This window comes from Petaurus breviceps, unplaced genomic scaffold (genome assembly GCF_028583685.1).
Source record: "Petaurus breviceps papuanus isolate PSGF00001 unplaced genomic scaffold, PetGlider_PUasm1.0 90594, whole genome shotgun sequence".
NCBI classification, from domain to species: Eukaryota; Metazoa; Chordata; class Mammalia; order Diprotodontia; family Petauridae; genus Petaurus; species Petaurus breviceps.
This window is the reverse complement of record NW_027187281.1, coordinates 1,896,142-1,918,936: the sequence shown is the minus strand read 5'-3', so window position 1 is coordinate 1,918,936 and position 22,795 is coordinate 1,896,142. Positions and strand designations below refer to the sequence as shown.

At 38.6% G+C, this 22,795-nt stretch overlaps 1 long non-coding RNA gene across 1 annotated transcript in view; it reads right to left on the bottom strand.

The window, feature by feature from the left end:
- LOC138142566 (uncharacterized) overlaps positions 1 to 22,595 on the bottom strand; it is a 153,647-nt gene extending 131,052 nt beyond the window's left edge. The window contains exons 1-3 of the long non-coding RNA XR_011163469.1: positions 22,184 to 22,595; positions 11,387 to 11,492; positions 2,148 to 2,268 (exon numbers count right to left, since the gene is read on the bottom strand). This is a non-coding gene — a long non-coding RNA (uncharacterized lncRNA). The remainder of the gene's footprint in view (positions 1 to 2,147; positions 2,269 to 11,386; positions 11,493 to 22,183) is intronic.
- Positions 22,596 to 22,795: the final 200 nt, after the last annotated feature.

The following is a 22,795-nucleotide window of genomic DNA, read 5'->3' as shown; positions in this document are numbered from 1 at the left end:
CTAACAGAAAGGAAACTGTACTTGGAGTCAGAGGGCCTGGGTTCAAATTCCATTTTTTGTCACATTATTGGCATGATCTGGTAGCTGGGTCCCTATGACTAGCCATCTTTAAAAATGCTGGTTGGACTAGAAGGCCTTCTAAGATTCCTTTCAGCTCAAAATCTATCATCCTATGATTACTGTTCCATAAGTAATGAATTCAGAGAACCTTCAGAAGACTTTTTATCAATGAATGAAGAATGAAGTAAGTAGAACTAGAATAATGTACATGATAACCACAATCATGAAAAAGAAAATAATGCATAAAACTTTCATATCTCTGACAAATGCAGTGACTTCAGGGTAATAGATCTATTTCAATCTTCCCTCCTCCCCACTGGAAGATCCAACCCCCACTAGCAGCAAAGAAGCCATGGGGATGCAGAATGAGGCACAAAATTATAGATATGGCCCAATGCCTGGACTGATTTTATTGGACTATATTTATTTGTTACAAGAGGTTCTTCTGGGTGGCTAGAATAGAGCCACTGAGAAGAGACAGTGATGTAAAAAAAAAAAATAAAAGAGCATCATTGAAACTTTAATAAAAAAAAATAAAACCAAACTCAGTCTTGATCCTAGAGCATAGATAATGAAACAATTCCCCTTCTTCTAATAAGAGGTAGGGATTTACAGGGCAATAGCACTGGATGCACTGTCACAGACACAGCGATATAGTATTGGCTGGTTTTGCTTAATTGTTTTTCTTTATTAAAAAGTTTCATGCTGGAGAGATTGGAGGGTAGAAATTCAGAAATTACTGTCATGTAAAAAAAAGGGTATTAGGCTTTTAAAAAATTGAAGGGGAAGAGGCTGCAAAAAGCAGAAAATAAAATGGCTCTAATTTTTAAATAAAAGACATTTCAGTATTACTTTGTTTTACTTTAAAGTAATATTTCTATTATAAAACTTATTTTAAAATGTCTAGAATAGTAAAATTATTGATGGATGCTAATGAGTCAATACTTAACTACTGCTGAATTCAGTTATCCAGTGGAAAAATGGAATTTGATCACTGACTCAGTATTCTGTACCCCTTTACTTTGCCTTCTATTGCATACTTTCAAAATTCTTCTGCTAAAGTCCTATTCTAATCCACATTATGGATTAAAGTGTTAAACCGCACTCTAAGTTTGGAGAGGTCCATGAATTTGGGTGAAGAGCAACCTAACTAAGGGTAAGAAGTTCCATCCTCAGAAGCTTGGCTACTATTGGAATATTCACACTGATGAAATTATGGGTCTTTTGAAGAACTGAATGAAAAAAATGAATTGTGATATTAGCAGAACTTATGCATGCAAACTTGAATTTTTCTCTGAACTAATTCTACTGTTTACAAGTCTTATTCTATGTTACAGAGATTATGTTTTTTATCTTTTTTGCTGAACAGTCTACAAACAAGAATCATAAGTGAAAAAGGTATCCTTAGAATACTAATCATCACATTTCCTTCTTGTGTTTAAATTGATGTTGTCAATGCCATTTTGATGGCACACAGTATATGACAAAAAAATCATCAACTAAGATAGCACATCACATATTTTTACTGAGTTAAATTTTTTTTTTGGAGGGGGGAGGGCAAGGCAGTTGGAGTTAAGTGACTTGCCCAAGGTCACAAAGTTAGTAAATGTCAAGTGTCATATTTGAACTTGGGTCCTCCTGATTCCAGGGCTGGTGCTCTATTCACCGCGCCACCTACCTGCCCCTGAGAATTAAATTCTTAAATTGTTCTGTGTCATGAGTATATGTTTACTTTGGTACAAGTACATACATATCAATAAATCAATAAACATTTATTACTAAGGATGTATAAATAGTAAAGTAAATATATTGATACTCTGTCCTTACTCAAAATGATAATTAAATATCATAGTGATATTTAATTTTTTAGTGAACTAAAGTTGTAATAACATTTATAGATTTGGATATAATCAATGATGAAAATTTGCAAAATGATGTGCTTAGTAGGGTTAAAAGCTATAAAGCAGAAAACCTAAGTTAAAAACAAAATATCCATTTCCAAGACCCTTATCTGTATGTGGAGTTTTCTTAATCTACCTACTGTATTGGATATACCTGCCGCGCTGATAAACAACTAGGAATGTTACCTGTAGATATGTGGCACTCGCTCCATGTTGGTACTGTTGTTTGCTATTTGGAGATATATGATCAGCTTCGGTCCATCTCTATTAAATATTTCCCCCAACTTGGGAAAAAGCAGCATGTAAGCTAGAAAAGGTAGAGGAGAGAAGTCATCCTTACTGCGTGCACAGTACTTGGCTGGGCGCAAAGAGAAGGACCAAGCTTGGTTGAGCTAGCTCTGCCTTCAGGGAGCTTAGCTAACCAGAGGCAGCTAAGATATGTTCATAATGTACCTTTCATAGATGTTTTTGGATGTTCCCACTGAATCAGAAACAAGATTAAAATATTCTGCTGGGTATAAACGATTTTAGAATGGTACTATAAGGCAATACTTAATATCACATAAATTAAAGCCTTTCTTGAACAAAAGAATTCAGCAATACCTAATGTGCCACTGTCGGTATAGAGGGTTATACCTATACACTAAGTATTGCTAGTAAATACAGTATTTCACGGAATTGAAGATTCAAAATAACTGAAGTTCAAAATCTTCTGTACTTTAATCATTTTTAACAGAAATCTTTCTAAAATGGCTTATTTTCTCAGCTACCCTTTAGATATTTTCTACCCCCATTAGAATGCAAGTTCCTTGATGGCAGGGACTTTTTTCCTTTCTATTTGTATTTCCAGTATTTAGCACAGTGAACATTTAATAGAATGCTTGTTGACTTGGTGATATGCCTCTCAGAAGTGAGCTAGGACAATCTTTGGAGGACATATCAGCTATCATCAGACCCATATTTGAAATTTTTTCAGGGAGGCTGGGCCTTCCATAGCTCATACAGGCCTATAATAGCCTTCAAGAACTGAGTATCACCTTCATGTCTGATGAGATTTTGGAGTAGAACTTTAGCGGAGAGAATATATATTGAACATAATTTTCTGGATAACTCAAGGTTGTCATTACAAATGCCAATTATCATTTCCAATGACATATTGATTTCTTTAACACATACTGAGGCATGAAAAACAATTTGTCCTCATTCTAAGCAGTCAGTTCTACCGATTCTGCTAAACTTTTTAGTTCTTGTGTCTACAGTTCTCCTGTTTCATCCCTTGCTATCAGCTATTTGCCTTATTTGTTGCCCCTAGTAATATCTTAAATTTCTAAAGCAATTTAAAGTTTGTAAAGCACCTTCTTCACAACAGTGGGCTAGGAAACAAATACCTAAATTGTTAGAACTGGAAAAACTAAGAATTAATATGGAAAAAAAGGAGTTGTTAGGTTAAAAAAAAAAAAGTTGTTAGCTCCTGAGGGTCTCAGGAGCTCTCCTGAATGAAGCACTTGAACATGGACTTTGTAATACTTATTTTGGATACCAGAGGGTTTGTTAGTTGACTTCTTTGTTCCTTCCTTCCAAATACTTGAGGTGTCAAAATAAGTCATTAATTACACAACAAGATAATTCTAGTTAGTATGTACTCTAAACTCATATTTACAAATTCGAAATGTTTACACCATATAAATAAATGAAAACCAAAGTATTCAAACACAGCTTATTTTCTAAAGAAAGTTGAAAATGTATATGAACCACATTTTACATTAGTGAACTGAGTTAAGATTAATTGCAAAAAAGAAAACGTTTCTAAATTTTGTTAATTTGAAAACTTAATATTATGCAAGTGGTAAAACTAGACCAGTAACATGAAACCAAAATCCTGAAATGTTAATAGTTCTGCTTATTCTATGTTTTTCTTGTTGTTTAACTGCACAAAGATCTTCCTGGGAGATTAGATGGGAGAGAGATGAAATGTTATTAAACTATTTTTTACTTGAAATGTGAGTCTAGGTGTCTTGAAAAGTCAGTTCATCCTAACTTTACAATGGTTTACAACTTCAAAGAAAATAGTATGCCCACTTTGTTATTATGTTAAATTTATGGGTAATTTTAATTCACTAAGTAGTTAATGAAGAAATAGAAATTGAATAGAAACTATACAATTTCTAATTTTTCATTAACTGGATTACTGAAATAAATGAAACTGATTGAGACATTAAATAAAAACACTTCAAATTTGTTAAATAATTACTCTGCTTTAAAAATAACAATAACAGGGATATTTCATTTTTATTGGGCATTTGGTTTAGTAATAACTTAATTTATAATCTCGTAACTTGGATAGTCAGTTACATTCAAGCCTGGGATGGCAAGTCCCCCTAGCTAATTTTAGCTTGAGTAATTTTAGAGTTAGGCTGGGATTAAAGCAGAGCTCAGAATAATCATGTGTAGCTTGTTTCCAGGGCTAGAATGAATTCACATCTTCTATTCAAGTCACAAGCTCAAGAGGAAAGGTGGGCCTGAAGCCTGTCAATATAATAGTCCTCAATTGGATAAGCCTTTAGTTGATTTATCTAGAATGCCACTGCATGTGTATATCAATAAAACCTCTGTGAGGTTTGCTTTTAAAGATCAGAGGAACTTCAGATCAAGATCCTATTTGAATGTACCAATCATTTCAAATGTAGAGGAGGCTCTCTTCAATCCAAAAGACTGTATATTTCAGTAAACTTAACAACTTTGCACAATAGTTTTTGTTCAATAAATACTCATTTATTTCATTTCTTCATCTACTATGTAGAACAAATCTGTCTAGGGAGGTTGATTTTGTTAGCTTCCCAAGTTCAATCCATGCAGACCAGCATCAATAATTGCTCAAAAGTTAATATGCTATACTTTTTGTGGTACCAAAAAGAAAGGGGGGGAAAGTGGGTTTTAATTATTTTGATTAGAATTTCATTATATTCCTTTCTGGGCTGTGTTCTTCCTAAATGTAATGTATACTGGAAATTTTTATGAATTTATCATTTCAGTTAGTTTATTTGCTTCTCTGTTGTTTGAAAAAAAAATAAACCAGCATATCACTTGTATGTAGGGATAATTCTGTCTTTTTTTTGTTTTTGCTTATGCTTTTTGGAAGGAAAATTTCTTTTCCTTGTCATACTGCTACCACTAGCATTTCTAGAACTCTTGTCAAATAATGGTGGGGTGATGTGGTATCCTTGCTTTATCCCCTGTATTTATTGGTAAAGGTTTGAGTATTTCCCCACTGCAACTAGGGCACTTACACAGGCCAGTGTACAGGTAAGGTGGTGTCATGGATCTCTGAAAGCAATGAACCTGGAATCAGGGCAACCTGAATTCAAATCCAGCCTCAGATAGGTAATACCTGTGTGTGCCTGGACAACTTAACCTCTTAATATTCTTAATTTACTCATCTGTAAAATGGGGATCTTAACAGCATCCACCTTACAGGGTTGTTGTGGGTATCAAATGAGATATTTGTAAAAAAAAAAAAAAAGTGCTTAGCATAGTGCCTGATAAATGGTAGGCTCTATAAAAATAGTAATTCCCTTCCCCTCCTTTTCCAGGAGAATAAGGGATAGTGCCACAATTTGAAGGAGATAGTTTGACTGAGAGAAAGAAGGCAGCACTAAATTTCTTCTTGCTTCACTCTTTTCTATCATGGCTCATAGGATCATAAATTTAGAGCTGAAGGAATGCTGGTGGTCATAATAATCTGCAAACCAGAAATGCAAAGAATAAATGTGACAACTGAGGATTAAGTTATGAGAAAAAGTACACCCAGTTCCTTTTAAATAAGTCCTCTAGGACTAGACGAATTATTTTTTAGGTTATTGAATAAACATGCAGATTTCATTTAAGCATTACCTCTACTGATCTTTTAAGAATCATGAGAAGAGAAAGGGTACCAAAACACTGGAACAGGCAGGTGTCATAATTTTCAAAAAAAGGGAAGAAAAGGCAGGCTCTAGAAAACAGACTAGTAAGACTGATACCAGTCCCTGAAAAACTCTAAAACAGATGGTTAATAAGCATAAAAAAAGAAGTCACTGACTATGTGCCAACATGGGTTCTCTAAAACTAGTCCTATCAAACAGTGTGTGGTCTCTTTCTTTTTATTAAATGGGTAGGTTAACCATCTACCCTAACATCAAAAAGGTGTTTGACAAAATCTCTCATGATATCTTTGTGAGGATGTAAGAATAAGGGCTGAATGGTAGTATTTTCCAGTTAATTTATAGATGGCTGAACAGTTGTACCCAAAGAGCATTATTATCCTGGAAGGTAATCTCTAAAACTGTGCCATAGTATGTTTGATCCAGTCCCATTCAACATTTTAATTAGTAATTTGGATGGAGACACAGGAGGAATAGTTATCAGGTTTGCAGATGGCCCAATGATAGGTGGAATGGCTAATGTGTTAACTTTACTATTGCGAAAGGCACAATGCAACTTGTCTTTGAGGTTCCAAACACTGGCGTTATATTTGAGTAGCATCATTTCTGCCTGTCTGATCTCTCACATTCATTTCCTTCTGTTTTCCCAGGGCCAACATCCCAGTACATGCCTTATTATCACCACCCCCCCAGACTTGTGAAAGCTTCCTAAATGGTCTTCCTGCAACCAAGCCATCTTCACTGCTGCCACTTGTTTCCTTAGACATAGATCTAGTCAAGACAGTCTTCTACTGAAAATCCCCCAATCACTGCCTAGTCGTCATTTAAAACATTTTACTTAGAATTTTATACTGTTCACAAACTGTGCCATTCTTCATCTCTAGTCATTTCTCATACTACTTTTCCCTCCGTGTCCTCCCTCTACACTTCAGCTATACCAGATTCCTGGCTTTGCCCCTTATGCTTTTCTGACTCTGTCAGTCACCGAGTTAATCAAGAAATATTTATTAAGCACTTACTATGTGCTCAGCACTGTGCTAAATGTCAGGGATACAAAGAAAGGTTAAAAAAAGGTCCTGCTCTCAAGGAGAATACATTATAATGGGGGAGATAACATGTAAATAACTAGGTATACATAAAATATAAACTAAATAGCTTAAGGTAATCTAAAAGGGTAAAAACTTAGCAACTGGGAGAGGCCGGGAGGGGCCAGGAGAGGCTTCCTGCAGAAGGTGGGACTTGAGCTGAGTCCTGAAAGAAGCCAGGGCAGTAAGAGTCAGAGCATTGCAGGCATGGGCAACAAATAGTGAAGAGCCCTGAAGATGGGAGATAGAGAATGGTGCTCCAGGCAAAAGGTAGATGACAAGGAATCCAAGGAAACCAATCCTTCACAACTACCTCACCTGCTGAATTCTTAACAATCATTAAGTCATAATAACGTATATGATGCATATAATGAATATATATGCAATATAATGCATATAATAATGTGTATTATTCTACATCTTATTTATATGAGTATATATAATATTCTCCCTGTTACTCTATAAACTCTGTGGGGAAACCAACTGTCATTTAAAGGTTTCATTTTGGGAGTATACATCAAATTGCTCAATATATTCAATATCAGAATCAATATATTTAAAATATCAATATAAGCTGGAAAAATAAGACCAAACAAAATAGGTTGCTCTGAAATTTCAAATCCTATGTTTAGGTTAATAAAAACCCCATAAATACAGGATTGGGAAAATGTTTTTAGTAATTTAATATTTAGTTGGGTCAGAAGTTCAATTAAGCCTATCATAGTATGATAATACAACTAGAGTCTTTATTATTAATACAAAATAATCTATCCAAATTAAGCCATGAAATACTTTTATATTTGAACTATATTTATGAAACCTATAAATTCTGGCCCTGGGAAATGTTATGCCTCTGAGAGAGAGAGGGATGTTGGTGGTATATTTTGGCATAAAATAAGTTTGTTTTCATTCAAAATAGTAACATTTATTTTGCTAAAATATATGACTTCATGTTTAATATGTTATAGCAGAATATATTTGGTACCCATAGAATACATATGCAATGAAATTTTCTCATGGAACTCCTACACATATCACCAGTAACAAAGGGATTATGTAGGGGCTTGGGATATACCATAACAGTCCAGGTCAAGGGAAGTAAAAATTCCCTGTAGTCTGCATTAATCAAGTGACATGTAAAATGTTGTTTTAACACCTGGGCACCTTTTAAAAGAGACATTAACAAACTAGAGTACAACCAATGGAGGATAACCAGGATGATGGAAGGAGTCTGGAAACCATGACAACATAAGAAACGGTTAAAGGATTCTAAATAGAAGAGTTACAATTAACAGGAGACATGACAGCTATTTTCAAATATCTTAAGAACTACCATCCAGCCTTTGCTTGAAGAGCTCGAATGTGTGGAAACCCATCTGGCCCCAGGGCAGTCTATCCCCTATATCCTCTTTTTTGGTGGGTCAGCTAGATGTCACAGTGTATAGAGAGCTGAACCTTAATGAGTTCAAATCGGACCTCAGACATGTACCAACTCTGTGATCCTGGGCAAGTCACCGAACTCCATTTGCCTCAGTTTCCTCATCTGTAAAATGAGCAGGAGAAAGAAATAGCAAAGCACTCCCTTTGCCAAGAAAACCCCAGCTGGAGTCTTGTAGAGTCAGATATGACCAAAATGACTAAACAAAATTTTCCTTATATTGTTTAAACTGCAATCTGCCTCACTTTAATGTTTAACCATTGCTATTAGTTCTGTCTTTTGGGGTCAATCAGAACAGCTTTCATGGATAGCTACAGGACAGCTATCATGTTCCCTTTGCCCCAAGTCTTCTCTCTTCTCTAGGATAAAGATTCCGACTTCCTAGCAGATGGTCTCAAGGTTCTTCACCATCCTGGTAGTCTCCCTAAATAGAGTATGTCAATGTTCTTAAAATAGTGCCCAGAAACAAATACCAATACTTCATCCATGAAGTTTGACTAGGATGGAGGACAGAAGACTTTTTCCTCCTGGGCTCTGGATGCTATGGCTCTCTTCATAAAGCCTAAAATTACATTAGTTTATTTGGCTGTGGTTCAGTTAATTATCAATAATCCTAAAATACCAGTAAGTTATATCCATTTTCATTCTCCTAATGTCACACTGTTGCTATTTCTGAAATTAGTTCTTCATTGTTGGTTATACTCAGGTCTACAATAGCAGGTCTTCCTCGACACTTCATCTTTCAAGGTATGACATTTTCATTAAGGTAAACCCATAAATTCTGCTTTGCCCATAGTATACTTGATCATTGAAATCTTTGCCATTCCTGTTTGATATCTTCTTACCAAACTGGTGCACTGATTTCTTTTCTTCTCTGTCATGGAGGTCTATAGTACACCACCATGCCAATGTTGCTTCTTTTTCTCCTTTCATTGATTTTAACCCAAATGTTCTTCATCATGATTCTGACTTCTGGTTTCTAGATTTCCTTGCAGGACTCCACCTTTTTAATATAAAAGGCTCATTTGCTTTACCATCCTTTTTCCTCTGCTACCCATTTTAGCTATTCTGTTCTTCATGAATAAAGTATATAATTAAACTCTATTGCAGAGAGTGCAACACCTATGGCAAAACATACATTTGCCCAAAAGACTATTGAGAATGCACATACAGCAAGTGTTCACATGGAGGTCAGAAGTAGCCATACAAGGGTACTCTAAAAGTTTCTCTGAAGAACTTTGGAATCAATAGCATAACATTGGGAAAGGATTGTCCAGCATGGTGTGCGTGCATCAAAGAAAGCAGTGTGCTTTATGAGCAAAGCAGAATTACAGTAGCTCAAAAGAAACATGAGAAGTACAAATTTAGAGACATTTCCGCTCCAAATGTTCATGTGGATTATTTGTGCCCAACCTGTGGCAGAGCTTTCCCAGATTGTATTGGTCTGATCAGTCACAGTTGGACACTCCAACACAGTGATATCATTTTGGTCCTCTTCGAGAACAAAAGACAATAATATAATTCCAGAGTTCTATTCTAATCACTAAGTCTTAGTAATACATACATGAAGTCAAATCTGATTCCTTACATTAGGAGATCTAGTTCACTTCTATTTTATGCATTTATGTAGACATATGACACCATGGTTGTTACTCTTGGCTCCTTTCTTGATTTTGTCTATTAGTGGGCATTTCTACTGTTCTTTGTACATTCTAGCTGATATGTTCTATAACAGTAACTAGTTTTAGAAACATAAATTAGTAGTTTTCTTCTCTCTCACCCAGAATTATGATTTTGCTAATGTTTTAAAGGAACATCAGAAATCAAATGAAACTGTTTTATAACATGGTATGATAAAATTTGCCATAAAATGTTATTATTCATTGGTAATTTAGATAACTATCACACTAAGTTTAGACAGAGCCTTAGGCTATAATTATACTTCAATAATATATGCTTAAACTTATTCCCACAAACTAGTGGTAAAAATGTAAATCTGAATTGAAGATTTAGGAGGCAGCTGTGTTTGGGTGAATGTGGCTTGAAATAGGAAATATATTCATAACAATTTGAAAGCAAAAGCCATGATTTTTAAAAATGCTTAAGACCTTCTTTGCCTTTGATTGCAGAGGTGGGAAAAATGGGCATGGAATATTATATATACTATCAAGCATGGCTAATGTGTAGATTAGTTTTTCTGAACTACTTTTGGGAGGGTTATACTCAGAAATGAATGTGATGGAAGAGCAAAAGACATAAAAATAAAGGATGTAAAAAACCAAAGCACCAGATTTAAACTTTTATTTCACATGAAATTCTTCAACAAAACATTATACTTTCCCCCAAGGAAACAGCTTAAAAATGTAAAACCAAAAAAACCAAAACTATTGTGAAATAGTAAACTTAATTAGGTAACACTGAGTTTTTGCACTAGAGAAATCAAGTCACACATGTTCAGATTAAATTAAAAAAATTGTTTATTCAGATTAAATATTAAAAGGGTTTTTTTTTGTAATTTGCTAAATATCTCATAGGTAATCAGGATAAATCCTACTTCTGGTAGGCTTTTAAAAATGTTAGCTGATAATTTTGATAAGTGGAAACATACTCCACCCTTTATTTTAGAAGTCCCTTGAATTTTATGATTCATTATATAATTTACTATGTAATTGAATTTAATGAATTAATTGAATTGAATGAAATTAATTGAATTTAAATGAATGTAATTTAATTAATTGAATAAACTGAAATAAATGAATTATTAATTCATTGTATAATTCATTATGTAATTCCCTTATAAGAGTGGTGACAATGGTGAAGCAGTCTTGACCTCACAATCATCAAGCAGAGGATTGATGTTAACTGCCCCTTTTTTCCTTGTTTGTAGTACACATTTTGCAAGTTAGTTAATAGTTTTAAATAATATAGAATCTTAATACTGCTTTGTCACAAATATAAAAATAGAAAAGAATATGTTCTTACCTTATTTATTTTAGCCAGCTGCAAACTCTAGGATTGAAACAGTCAATTTTGTGATCTGACATCACCATCCCAGCACATGGTGAACCAGTGTCACTTGGAACAGTAACTGGCAAAAGAAAGAGAAGAGGGAAAGTGGTCAAGGATGTGGGCATGGATGCATGGGAGGGGAGGGAGGTGGGGAGAAGTTATGCCTTGTGGTTTACTTCAAAGAACTATTGCAGAAACTTTCAAAGGTCTGGAGCTCCACAGGTCAGGGATACAGATTTAAGAATTAGCTACATTGAGGGTGAGAAGCAGGAGGATAATCAAGAGAGGAGAACATCTTAGAAGTCAAGGAAGGGGAAGAGCATCCAGAAGGAAAAGGTGGTTGATAATGTCAAATACTACAGTCAAGGAGGAAAGAAGGCCTGACACGGTAATTAATAGGTCGCTAATGACCTTTGAAAGGGCTGTTTTAATAGAGGGGTAGGGATGGAGGCCATTTTGTAAAACAGTCTATGAAGGAGCACAGATGGTAGCTAGATTATAGAATGGTCAAAGGAGGGTATTTTTAGGAATAGGAAAACAGCTCATTTTTAAACATGTGAAAGAAGTAATGGAGAATGAGAAGCTTAAGATACATGAGAAAGACAGAGGGATGACTTACTGGGAGAAGCAATGTGGAGAAAGGATAAAAACTGAAGGTGAGGGGATTGGCTTTAAAGAGTAATAATATGCATTCCCTCTAAGATAGGAGAGAAAATATAATGGATAAGGATACTGTTAAAGTTTAGATTGTGGAGGAGAATCTGAGGAATTTTCCATTTTGTATTGAGCCTAACTGGCCTATAAGGACCATCCCAAAGAACATGTACCCAGAATCAGAGCTCCCCCTGGAAACTTCTGAGAACCCTAAGGACATGGTGACTCATTGTTTGGGTCTTTTAAGGATGATGAACTTTTCCAGCTGCTTCTGGCCATTCGTGTGCTTTTTAATATGAGTTGGTAAATAAAGTTATTCTATATGAATCAAATAGATTTTATATCAATCATTATGTTAATGTGTACCATTTTTCTTTTATGCTTAGCATTACTTTGTATGTAGAAATAAAGTGCTTATCCCATACCTTGCTTCATATTGTACACCTAGTACCTCTTAAGACTCCCCTTTTTTTGTGAGACCTAAGTTGTGAGCTATTTTTCCCTGGGGCTCCAGGGTGGGTAGTATATTATGGGATTAAACATGTGAGAAACAAGCCTTCTGCTCATTAGAGACCGAGTCCCCCAGGTCAGGCCTTGTCTACATCCAGGACTGAGAGGAACAAGTGCCCTCACCCCTTGGATCCAGCTGAACAGCTCCTCACAATTAGAAGTGGACTGTCTCAGTCTTCTCCATGAAATAAGAAACTAAATTATCTGCTCTGAGTTAGTGGGAGAGGGAATGGGGTAGAAAGTGGAAAGGGAGGAAGGTAAGACTGTGATGAGAATTTGAGAGGATTAAAACAATCAATTTGGAGAATAAAATTGAGTCAGTAAATGTTGGAGACAACAGCCCAAATGAGCTATAAAATGTATCATGAGCTTGTGAGGCAGCTAGGTAGCTCAGAGGATAGACTGGGCCTACAGTAAGGAAGACCCAAGTTCAAATCTATCCTCAGACACTAGCTGAGTGACCCTGGGCAACTTACTGTTTGCCTTAATCCACTGGAGAAGGAAATGGCAAACCAGTAACTTTACCAAGAACTTCACGGCTGGTATGCTGCGCTTCGGTCCACAGGGTCTCAAAAGAGTGGGACACAACTTAACAACAATAAGCTTGGGAAATCGGCATGACTTCCTAACTTTTCTTTAGCTATCAGGAACAGAGTCTGATGGTGAGGGTTATCCAGGATTGAAGATGAGATGAAGCATAGAAGATTAGGGGCTAAAAGCTCTCTAAGAACATAAAGTGGCAGATTTGGGGGTCAAATTTTGTTGTAGAGGCAAGTGAAATCACAATGGGGAAAATGGGCTGGGAGAATAAGGATCTAGAGATCAAAATGAGGGGAAGGAGCTTGTTTAATGTGTGAATGAGAAGATGGTGAATTATGGTATAAGGGTGGAATTATAAAGTTTAGGACTGGCCATAGCAGAAGAATGGTGGAACCAGAGGTTGCTAGAACTGAGGAGGTTGAAGAATATCATTATCAAAGTACTATTCAAGGAAGCCAACATGATGCTTAAAATCCCAAAGGATAATGACAGTAGAGTTTGAACGGGAGTAAAATCTAATAAGACTGGAAAGGTAGGAAGGGTCCAGGTTGTTAAGGGCTTTAAATGCCAAACACAGAATTTTATATCTGAGGAAGCAACTAGAGTTTATGGAGAAGGGTGACATGGTCTTTAGCTTTAGGAAGCTGAGATGTAGGATTAGAGGCCAGTTGTGTGGGGAGAAACAAGGCAGGAAAACCAATCAGCAGGCCACTGTAGTAGTCCAAGCACCAGGTAATGAGGTGGCTGCTGAATGGAGAGAAGGGGACATATAAGTATGGCTTGGCAACATTGGATATGCAGGGTGAGTTCCAGAGAGAAGTTAAAAGTGACACTAAAATTGAGTTTTCATTTGAAAACAAGTGTCCATTCTTTTGTTACTTCTTTAAACGAAAGCTCTCCCAGATGATCAGAATAACTTTTTTTTTTTTAAAGCAAATGGGGTTAAGTAACTTGCTCAAAGTTACATGGCCAGTTTTTTTGTGTGGGTGTTAAGTATCTGAGGCCAGAACCAATCCCAGGTCCTCAGAATTCCAGGGCCAGCACTCTTATTCACTGTGCCACCCACCCGCCCTGATCAGAATAACTTTAATGGGAGCACATGAGAAATGAATAATCTTGGTAACTGGTTATTATAAGTAGGCAAATTAAGAATCAAGTAAAGCTTAACATATTTAAAAAGTAAAGGACAAAACATCTCATAAAATGTCAAGGCTGAATTGTGAGGATATGAGTTTTAAAAGAATGAAATTTTGCCATGAAACTATACTGTTACTAGTTTTCTCCTTTTATTACTGTTGCTAGATGTTATGAAATGTAATTTTGCAATCTCTTTTTTTTGCTTAATCAGTTATTTAAAGCATATGTGTTGCCACAGGAAGTATGTTCAAAATGTATGCAGTTAGTTATCCTCATACCAGTAGAAGTAAATATTCACAGCAAGAATAATCCTGTGATGAAGTTAAATTTCCACCAACATGTAGTCATTTTATTAACTAGACTACCTCATGTACTATCTTATATACTGCTATACAGTGCTTGGCACAGTGTCTATCATATAGGAAGAAGTTAATAAATGCTCGTTGCCTCTACTATACATTATATTGCCTTGTACATAAATCAAAGGTACTCAATAAAATATTTTTTACCTTCTTTCAAAATCCATTTTATATTAAACTATTAAAGACAGAAGATAAGGGAGGTAAAGAGAAACAGCATTATACAGCATAATATGAAAAGATATTAGTTTTTACTTATTAAAATAGTAAGGCTGTATTCTGGTCTTAAGACACTAGCATTACTAGTATATGGTCTTCATTAAACAGACAATATATCATTTTCATTTTGCTATTCTTCTAAAGTGCTTCTATTTATATGCAATAATCTTAATGGCATACAAGGATAAGAATAGCATTCATCATAAAATTAATTTGAAACTTATTTTGCCACCCCTGCCATCATTTCAGACCCCTCAAGATAAGTTGGCTCGATGATAATTTTCTGTCATAGTAAAACTGTCATGATGCCCTTTTACAATGCAGAGCAAGCCTATTGGTTTGTAGATAAACAGCGTTTGTAAAATTTCATGGCATCTTTTGATGATGGTTATTCTCTCTTCAATACCACATTGAAAATGTTGTTTACCCAAGTTCCTATGGACTGGCTCCATGGTAGTTATTAAGTCAAAAAAAATTAGGAGCATTACTACTTGAGGCCTGACCTATAAGGATTTAAAAAAAATAATTGATAGCTTTTATTTTTACATCATCTACTTTTCCTACTGTTTTACCCCTGAATCCCTCCAAGAGAACCATCCATTATAATAAAGAAAAAAAAAGTTCACAAAAACTAACAAACAGTTTACATGTACTGTTCCACACCCATATTCTCCTACTTCTGCAAAGAATTAGGGGGATGTGACTTCTCATGTCATTTCTTTGAGGTCAAACTAGGTCATTATAATTTCACAGCATTGTTTTGATTGTTTTGCTGCTCCTGCTGTTTTTCCCCCTTCTATTTATATTGTTGTAGTCATTGTATCCTGGTTCTGCTTACTTAAACTTGGCATCAGTTCTTCTAAGTCTTTTCATGCTTCTTCGTATTCATCATATGGTTTCTTGTAGCTCAATGATATTTCACTACATTCATGTGCTCATTTATCCATACCTCAAAGGACAGATATCAACTTTTGTTTCTAGGTCTTTGTTACCAAAAAAGTACTGATATAACCATTATGGTGTATATATAATGGAGCCTTTCATTTTTGCTTACTCAGTTATTTAAAGCATATGTGTTGCCACGGGAAGTATGTTCAAAATGTATGCAGTAAGTTATCCTCCTTGAGAGATATGCATAGCAGTGGAAAAGGGTATGGATATTTTAGTTGCTTTCTCTGAATAATTCCAAATTGCTTTCTAGAATGGTTACATTAATTCACAACTCTGCCAACAATACAATAATATTTAATATTCAGGTTATGTATCTATTTTGAATTTATTATAGAACATGTCTTAAGATGTTGGTCTAAACTGACTTGTTTGTTTAAAATGAACGGCAAGTTAAAACCTTTTCTATATCCTTGCTATACAGAAAACATCAAACATAAATACATATTTATTTTTTTTTTGGTGGGGATAAGGCAAGGCAATTGGGGTTAAGTGACTTGCCCAAGGTCACACAGCTAGTATGTGTGTCAAGTGTCTGAGGCCTAATTTGAACTCAGGTCCTCCTGACTCCAGGGCCAGAGCTCTTATTTACTGCACCACCTAGCTGCCCAAACACATATTTATTTTTAAAAAGCAATATACTTTTTTCTTTTTTAAAAGATCATTAAGCTATACTGTTAAACAGACTTTCATAAATGTATATGCTCTGATAACATGAATTATATCTAAATTTTTCATTTTTAAAAATCTACATTCTAAATTTATTCAGATTCACAACATGATTTTGATGACACACAGAAGGCTTCAGAATATTATATTAATTTGCAATCACTTTTAAAAAATATGTGCTTCTGTGTCACACTGACCTGCTTGCTGTTCTCCATATATAGCCCTTATCATCCCTCTCAATTCCTTCAGCTGTTGTGCTCCATGCCTGGAATGGACCTTCTCTTCACTTCTGCTTCTTAGAACCCCTACCTTAGAATGTGAGCTCCTTGAGTGCAAGGATCATTTTTTGCTTTTCTTTGTTTAGCTGCCTGAGAGGCAACTAAGCAGCCTCAGATACTTAATAGTTATGTAACTCTAGATAAGTCCTTGACCTCTGTCTGCCCCAGTTTCCTCAACTGTAAAATGAGAGAAATAAGAGCACCTCCAGGATTTGTGTGAGGATCAAGGAAGAGAATATTTGTAAAGTGCTTAGTACAGTACATGGAATATAGTGGATACTATATAAATGCTTATTCCATCTAAAAATGGCAATTTTTGGACTATTAATGAATGATGGATGAAGTTTCTACTTATTAGAATGGAAGTATTGTAGACATTTTGCCATAATGGAGTGCCATATGCAGTGGGAGAGTGGCGAGGATGCTAGCTCTGGAGTCAGAAGGTCTAGATTCAAATCCTGCCTATCACATTTCCAGTATGAACTTAGACCATTCCCTTAATCTCCTTAAACCTCAACTTCCTCATCTGTAAAATGATGAGGCCAATCTGGATGGTCTCTGATCTTTGATCTTATGGAAATAATAGAGCTAGAAGCAGTGTGGCATAGCAGAATGCATCTTGGTTCTGTAGTCTGAGAAACTCTGGTCAATTCCCACCTACTTGTAAGACCTTGGGCAAGTTCTTTCTTCCTCCCGCCCCTGGGCCTGTTTTCCTTATTAGTTAAATGAGAAAGTTGAATCAGATGGCTGCTGAAGTCTCTCATAGCTCCAAATCTGTGGTCCTATTATGACCACTAACAGTCAAATCTAAAAAATCTGTGATGTTCTGATGACAATGAATGTTTGCTAATGCCAAGGTGGACCGACAGCTGTAATGATAGAAGTGAAAGAGGCTTTCAAATCAAAGGATTTTAATAGAGATGCCTTTGCAAATGACAACCTAAACAGTTCCTGAACTGAGGATTCACAAGTCTCCATTTTGCTGGGGAATTTTTTTTGGGTGGGTGGGGGGCATTTTGGGGTGTTTTTTTTTTTTTTGGAAATAATACATTGAAGGTATGGGCAACAGAATGGGGAGACTTTTTGAAAATTTTGCTAAAGGCCCTGGAATTAACTCTAGCTAGACCCACCCCTTGAACCTCAAAAAGGCTGTATAGCACAATGCTAAGTGTTAGACTTGGCTCAAAAGACTTAGGCTCAAATTCTGGCTCTGGGTGACCTTGGGCAAATCATTTAACCACTGTGGGCCCAGTTTCCTTTTCTTTATGAGGTCTCTTCATTTCTCCCAACTGCTAGGACTTTCTCTCCATAAGTAACCTGATACTTAACATTTGGCATATGTGTAGTTATTAACTTTATAATTATGTAGTTGTTTTGACCATCAAAATGAGAGCTTATTTCAAACACTGGTCATTTCATTCTTTGTACTTGTATCCTCAGTGCCTGGCTCACGGGAAGCACTTAATACTTATTTAATTGACTGATAAAAGGGGCAGGCTAGATGACTTTACAAAGTTCAAAATTTATGATCCAATGACTAATGAAGTGCTATTTTATACAATGGACCATATAGTTTTCCAGCTTTTAAATTCAACAGACATTTATATAACACCTTAAAGTTTGCAAAGTATTTAACATATATTTTCATTTGAGGCAGAAAGTATAGATATCATCCCCATTTTACAGATAAGAAAACTAAGATTCCAGACTAACTCTCCAGTAGTATCAGTGGAAAATATAAATGGTGTCAAAAAGGTTTGAATTCTATTGCAGCATTTTTTTGTAGTAGCAAAGTAGGTGATCCTCAAATGGCAAATGGCTAAACACTGAGGTAAATGAATGCAATGACAAGTTATTTAACTGTAAGAAGAGACAGAAAAGAAGAATACAGATAAGCATGGGAAGACTTAGGAAGTTATTTAAAGTGAACTGGAACAAGAACATACCAAAACATGAACTTTACTATGTTAAGAATGAGATCTAGACTTGGCCTTTAAAAAGAGTGTAAGACTACATCTTTCACCACTCTTTGCTGCATCAAAAGTCATTGCATAATATTGTCTTCTCAGTTGATGTGTTGGTTATTTTTGCTAAACTCCTTTTTTCCACCCATCTTAACATTTTATTGGGTTTGTGGGTATTGGGAGATGAAGGCTACAAAAGATACTACTTTTTTAAGAACATAAATTCATAGGTGGGGAGGATGAATCCAAGTGAATAAACAGCTTTCAGAATCATATCTGACCTAGTCTGGTTAACTGTATACATGTTATTAAAAACAAAAATGTGTCTGCGGCACATTTAGAGATTGCTGAGGTAGATAGACCATTCCATTGCCCAAAGTATTGGTAGTGCCACATCAGAGTACTGGACTCAATAGATCACACATAGATTTTATGGGTCCCTTACTTAGGTCTTAGTTCTATAAGAGCGTGTTTAACAAGTGGCTCTCTCAGGAAGAATACACTTAAGTTTAGTCTGCTCTATCACCTTAAGTCTAGAAAGTCAACAAACAATGAATCAAGCTCTGATTTGCCAATCAGTTTCTGAGATGTATAGGTGCTCACACTGGAAATATAACAATTCAGTTTCAAGCCACCTCTAGCACATCTCTGTAAGTATAAATGTGGGGACAATCTCTGAGAAGAGGAGAGGAATAGAAAGATCACAGTAAATACTACAAGTGTAGTGCTGATCAACTACTAAGGTACCTCATGTAAAAAGCTAAGCCCCTCTAGGGTTCAAGTTGTGATAGGTGTGAAAGGGAATACCTAAAAACTAGAACTTCAGTTAGTTTTTAAAGTACATTAAGAATCATGGTATATACAATTAGGGACTATTTTGTTGTTTCATAAAGTAAGGTTCATTTATTTGCAGAGTTTTTTGCTGAAATAAAATTTTTTATGAAGCTATTTTTGGTTTATTTTTAGTTTAGACTCTATATTTCTTTATGCAGATAGATTAAAAAAATCCTTTTCCTCATCCAAAAAAGTATTTCCCTTTTCTTTTCAAAGAACATGCTTAAATCCCAGGTCATAAAAAAAAAAAATTGAGAAATTTGGGTGAGGACCTTAGTCTCTCTATACCAGCTTATATTCCCTCATATTGCAGCTAGGTGGCGCTGCAGGGCGGTTGGCCTTGAGTCTGGAAGACCTGAATTCAAATTCAGCTTCATGCTGAATGACCTCCTGCATGATCCAGGGCAAGTCATTTAACAGCTGCTTGCCTCAGTTTCCTCAAATGTAAAATGGGGGATAAAAGTACAACCTACCTCACAGGGTTGTTGTGAGGATCAAGTGAGATATTTGTAAAGTGCTTACTTAGGACAGTGACCGACAGTAGAATATTAGTGTGTCCTCCCCCCTTTCCTTCCTATAAAAGGGATGGGAGGAAATAGAATAACCACTGATTAAAAAAAAAATTCACCCACAGTTACTAAATGCCTGCAACTTTCACTGTACTTCTGAAAACTTAACAGAGAACTGCAAGGGATAGGTTGATTCCTCGTGATACCTATTTAGCTCTATAAATCCTCAAAGAATTTCTTGCAGTATCTTTTGCAAGAATTACGATGTTTTCATTATGTTTTTCCAGTACTCTATAGGCATTAAACACAGCTACTTTGTACCTAGGCACCACATGGTAACGGTTAAAAAATATATTTTACAAATTCTGTAATTAGCCTCTGACCTCAGATCTGGATTTCATTGTCTCCCAGCTGACAAATTTGGTGCAACTAGGCAGTAAATAACATCGTTGCCGTTATTTCAGAACCTCTTTAAGAGGAAAGCTGGGTCTTTCCCCGATTGTATTGCTTGAAAGGTAAGCACACCAACGGGGACGTGCAGTTTTGCTGCGTCTCCCCAAATTCACCTATCCCTAGAAACGTCTCAGAAAGTTAAGCAGTCCCATAGTAACTCGCATTGGTGTAAATGACAGGTTCTGCGCCACACCCCGCGTGGCACACAAACATCTTTTCTAGAAGTTAAATCGTTCAATAATTCTAGCTAAGGGAGCTATTTCGTATCGAGCCGACGGATTTGGGTGAAGTCTTCTCTTCCCACAACGCAGCGACCTATAAATAGCTACCGCTGCGCTGAGTCACCCCAAACCCTGAGCTTCCTCCCCCCCCCCCCACACACACACCCAGAGGAGGGACAGCGAGCCCTCCCCCGGGGCCCTGGACAAGCCCGTGCAACACCTCCAGGAGGCCGGCCCAGCGTGGGGCACCTCCCCCTCTCGGGACCTGGTAGGGGTAAGGCTCCTCCGAGCCCGCCCCCGCACCCAAGCTGCCCCGGCAACAGCGCCAAGCCGCGGCGGAGCGCGGGGCTGCGGGTACTAGGCCGCCAGAGTGCGGTGGGGCCGGGCGGGACGCGGAGCCGCGGGGGGCCGGCTCCGGCCTCCGCCCCGAACGGCCGCTCACACAATGGGGAGGCGGGAACGCGAGAGGGGCGGCCCCGCAGGGGAGAAGGTTAAAAAAAAAAAATGCCCTGGCTTTGGGCCAACCGGGGACACGGAACTGGGAATGGAGGCTGGGGGGAAGGTGGTGGTGTTAGTCTTTACAGTCGTGTCCGACTTTCGGTGACCCCATTTTAGGGTGTTCTTGGCAGAGATACTGGAGTGGTTTGCCATTTCCTTCTCCTGGGGGAAAGGTGAAGAGAGAAATGCCCTCGTCTCTAAAGACTCAGTGAAGCAACGGCAGAGGCCAGGGGTAGTGCTATAAAGTAGCGAAGGAGATGGAGAAGGGGGACGGAAGTGCCGCCTCCCGTTGTTAGGGGGCCATTACGTCATCCTACCGTTGTCAGCCTGTGGCGGGGGCGTCTGCCCATCACGTGTCCTCAACTCTTTCCCTCCCATTACCCCCACACCCCATTGCGCGCGCTCTTGGGCTCCCCCACCCCCACCTCCGTCTCCCACCTCCGCCCTCCCCTCGCTGGCCCGGCTGTCAACAGCGCCCCCCCCGCCCCCCCCCCCCCTCCCCCCCCCCCGCTCCGAAGCAACTGCCACAGCTGCGCGTCCGGGCGCTCGGCGGGCAAGTCCCCCGCCCCCTCCGCCCCCCAACGGCGGGCGCTCGGGGTGAGCAGGCTCCAGAGCTCGGGCGTGTGTGGTTGGGCGGCTCTACTGCTTCTCGCCGCTCCAATCTCTTTGGGGCGTAGGAGAGCTCCAGTGCGGGCTCGGAGCGGGGCAGAGGCGGCCAGACACCGTCTGCTCCCCTCCGAGCCGGGCCCGCGGGGCGGGGCGGGGCTGGGCTCGGTTCCCCGGCGCGCCGACCTTGCAGCCGCGCGGCTCCCGGGCCCCAGCCTCCGCACGGCTCGAGCTGCCTGCGTCCCTGCCCGCCGCCCAGGAGCTCGCAGTGCGCGTGGTTGGAGGTGGTTTTCCCGTCCTCTTTTCCCCGCTGCCCTCCCTTCCCCCGAGGCTGGGCGCACTGGACACCGGACCGGGCGGCACCTACTGACCTGTCAGCGGAGGAAGACGATCTCGGGCGGGCGGGCGGGCGGGCGAGAGAGGGAGGGAGCGAGCGAGGGAGGCAGCTGCAGAGCCCCTGGCCCCGGGACTCGAGCTGCCGCTTTTACAAAGCGAGGAGGCGGCAGCGCCTGCAGCCAGGTGTCCCCCGCGGCCCGGGTCGGGCCCGCGCCCCGCTCTCCCCTCCCTACAGCCCCGCTGGAGGGAACCCCCCGACGATATTTTTTTGTGCAGTTTCAGCAAAGCTCCGAGGAAGTTGGTCCTTTTGTTCCACTATTTATAGATTGCGTCAACATTGCGAAAAGGAGAAGGCGGAGCAGTGGCCCCTCCCCCCCTCCTCTCCCCTTCTCTGCTCCTAGGAGAGAAAAGCCCCAGCACACGACCTAAGTACACAACAGGACAGCCCCCCACCCCTCCTCCTCCTCTTCGCCGCCTCCTCCTCCTCCCACTTCTGCAGCCCCGGGAGCAATCCGGCCAAACCCCGTCACGTGCCTGCCAGGGAAAACCAGCTTGCCAGAGCCCAAGTGCTCCCGCGCCGCCTGCCATCAGCGGTAGCAGCCGCAAAGAGAAACTCCCTCCCACCCCTCCCTTCCCCTGAACCCTCT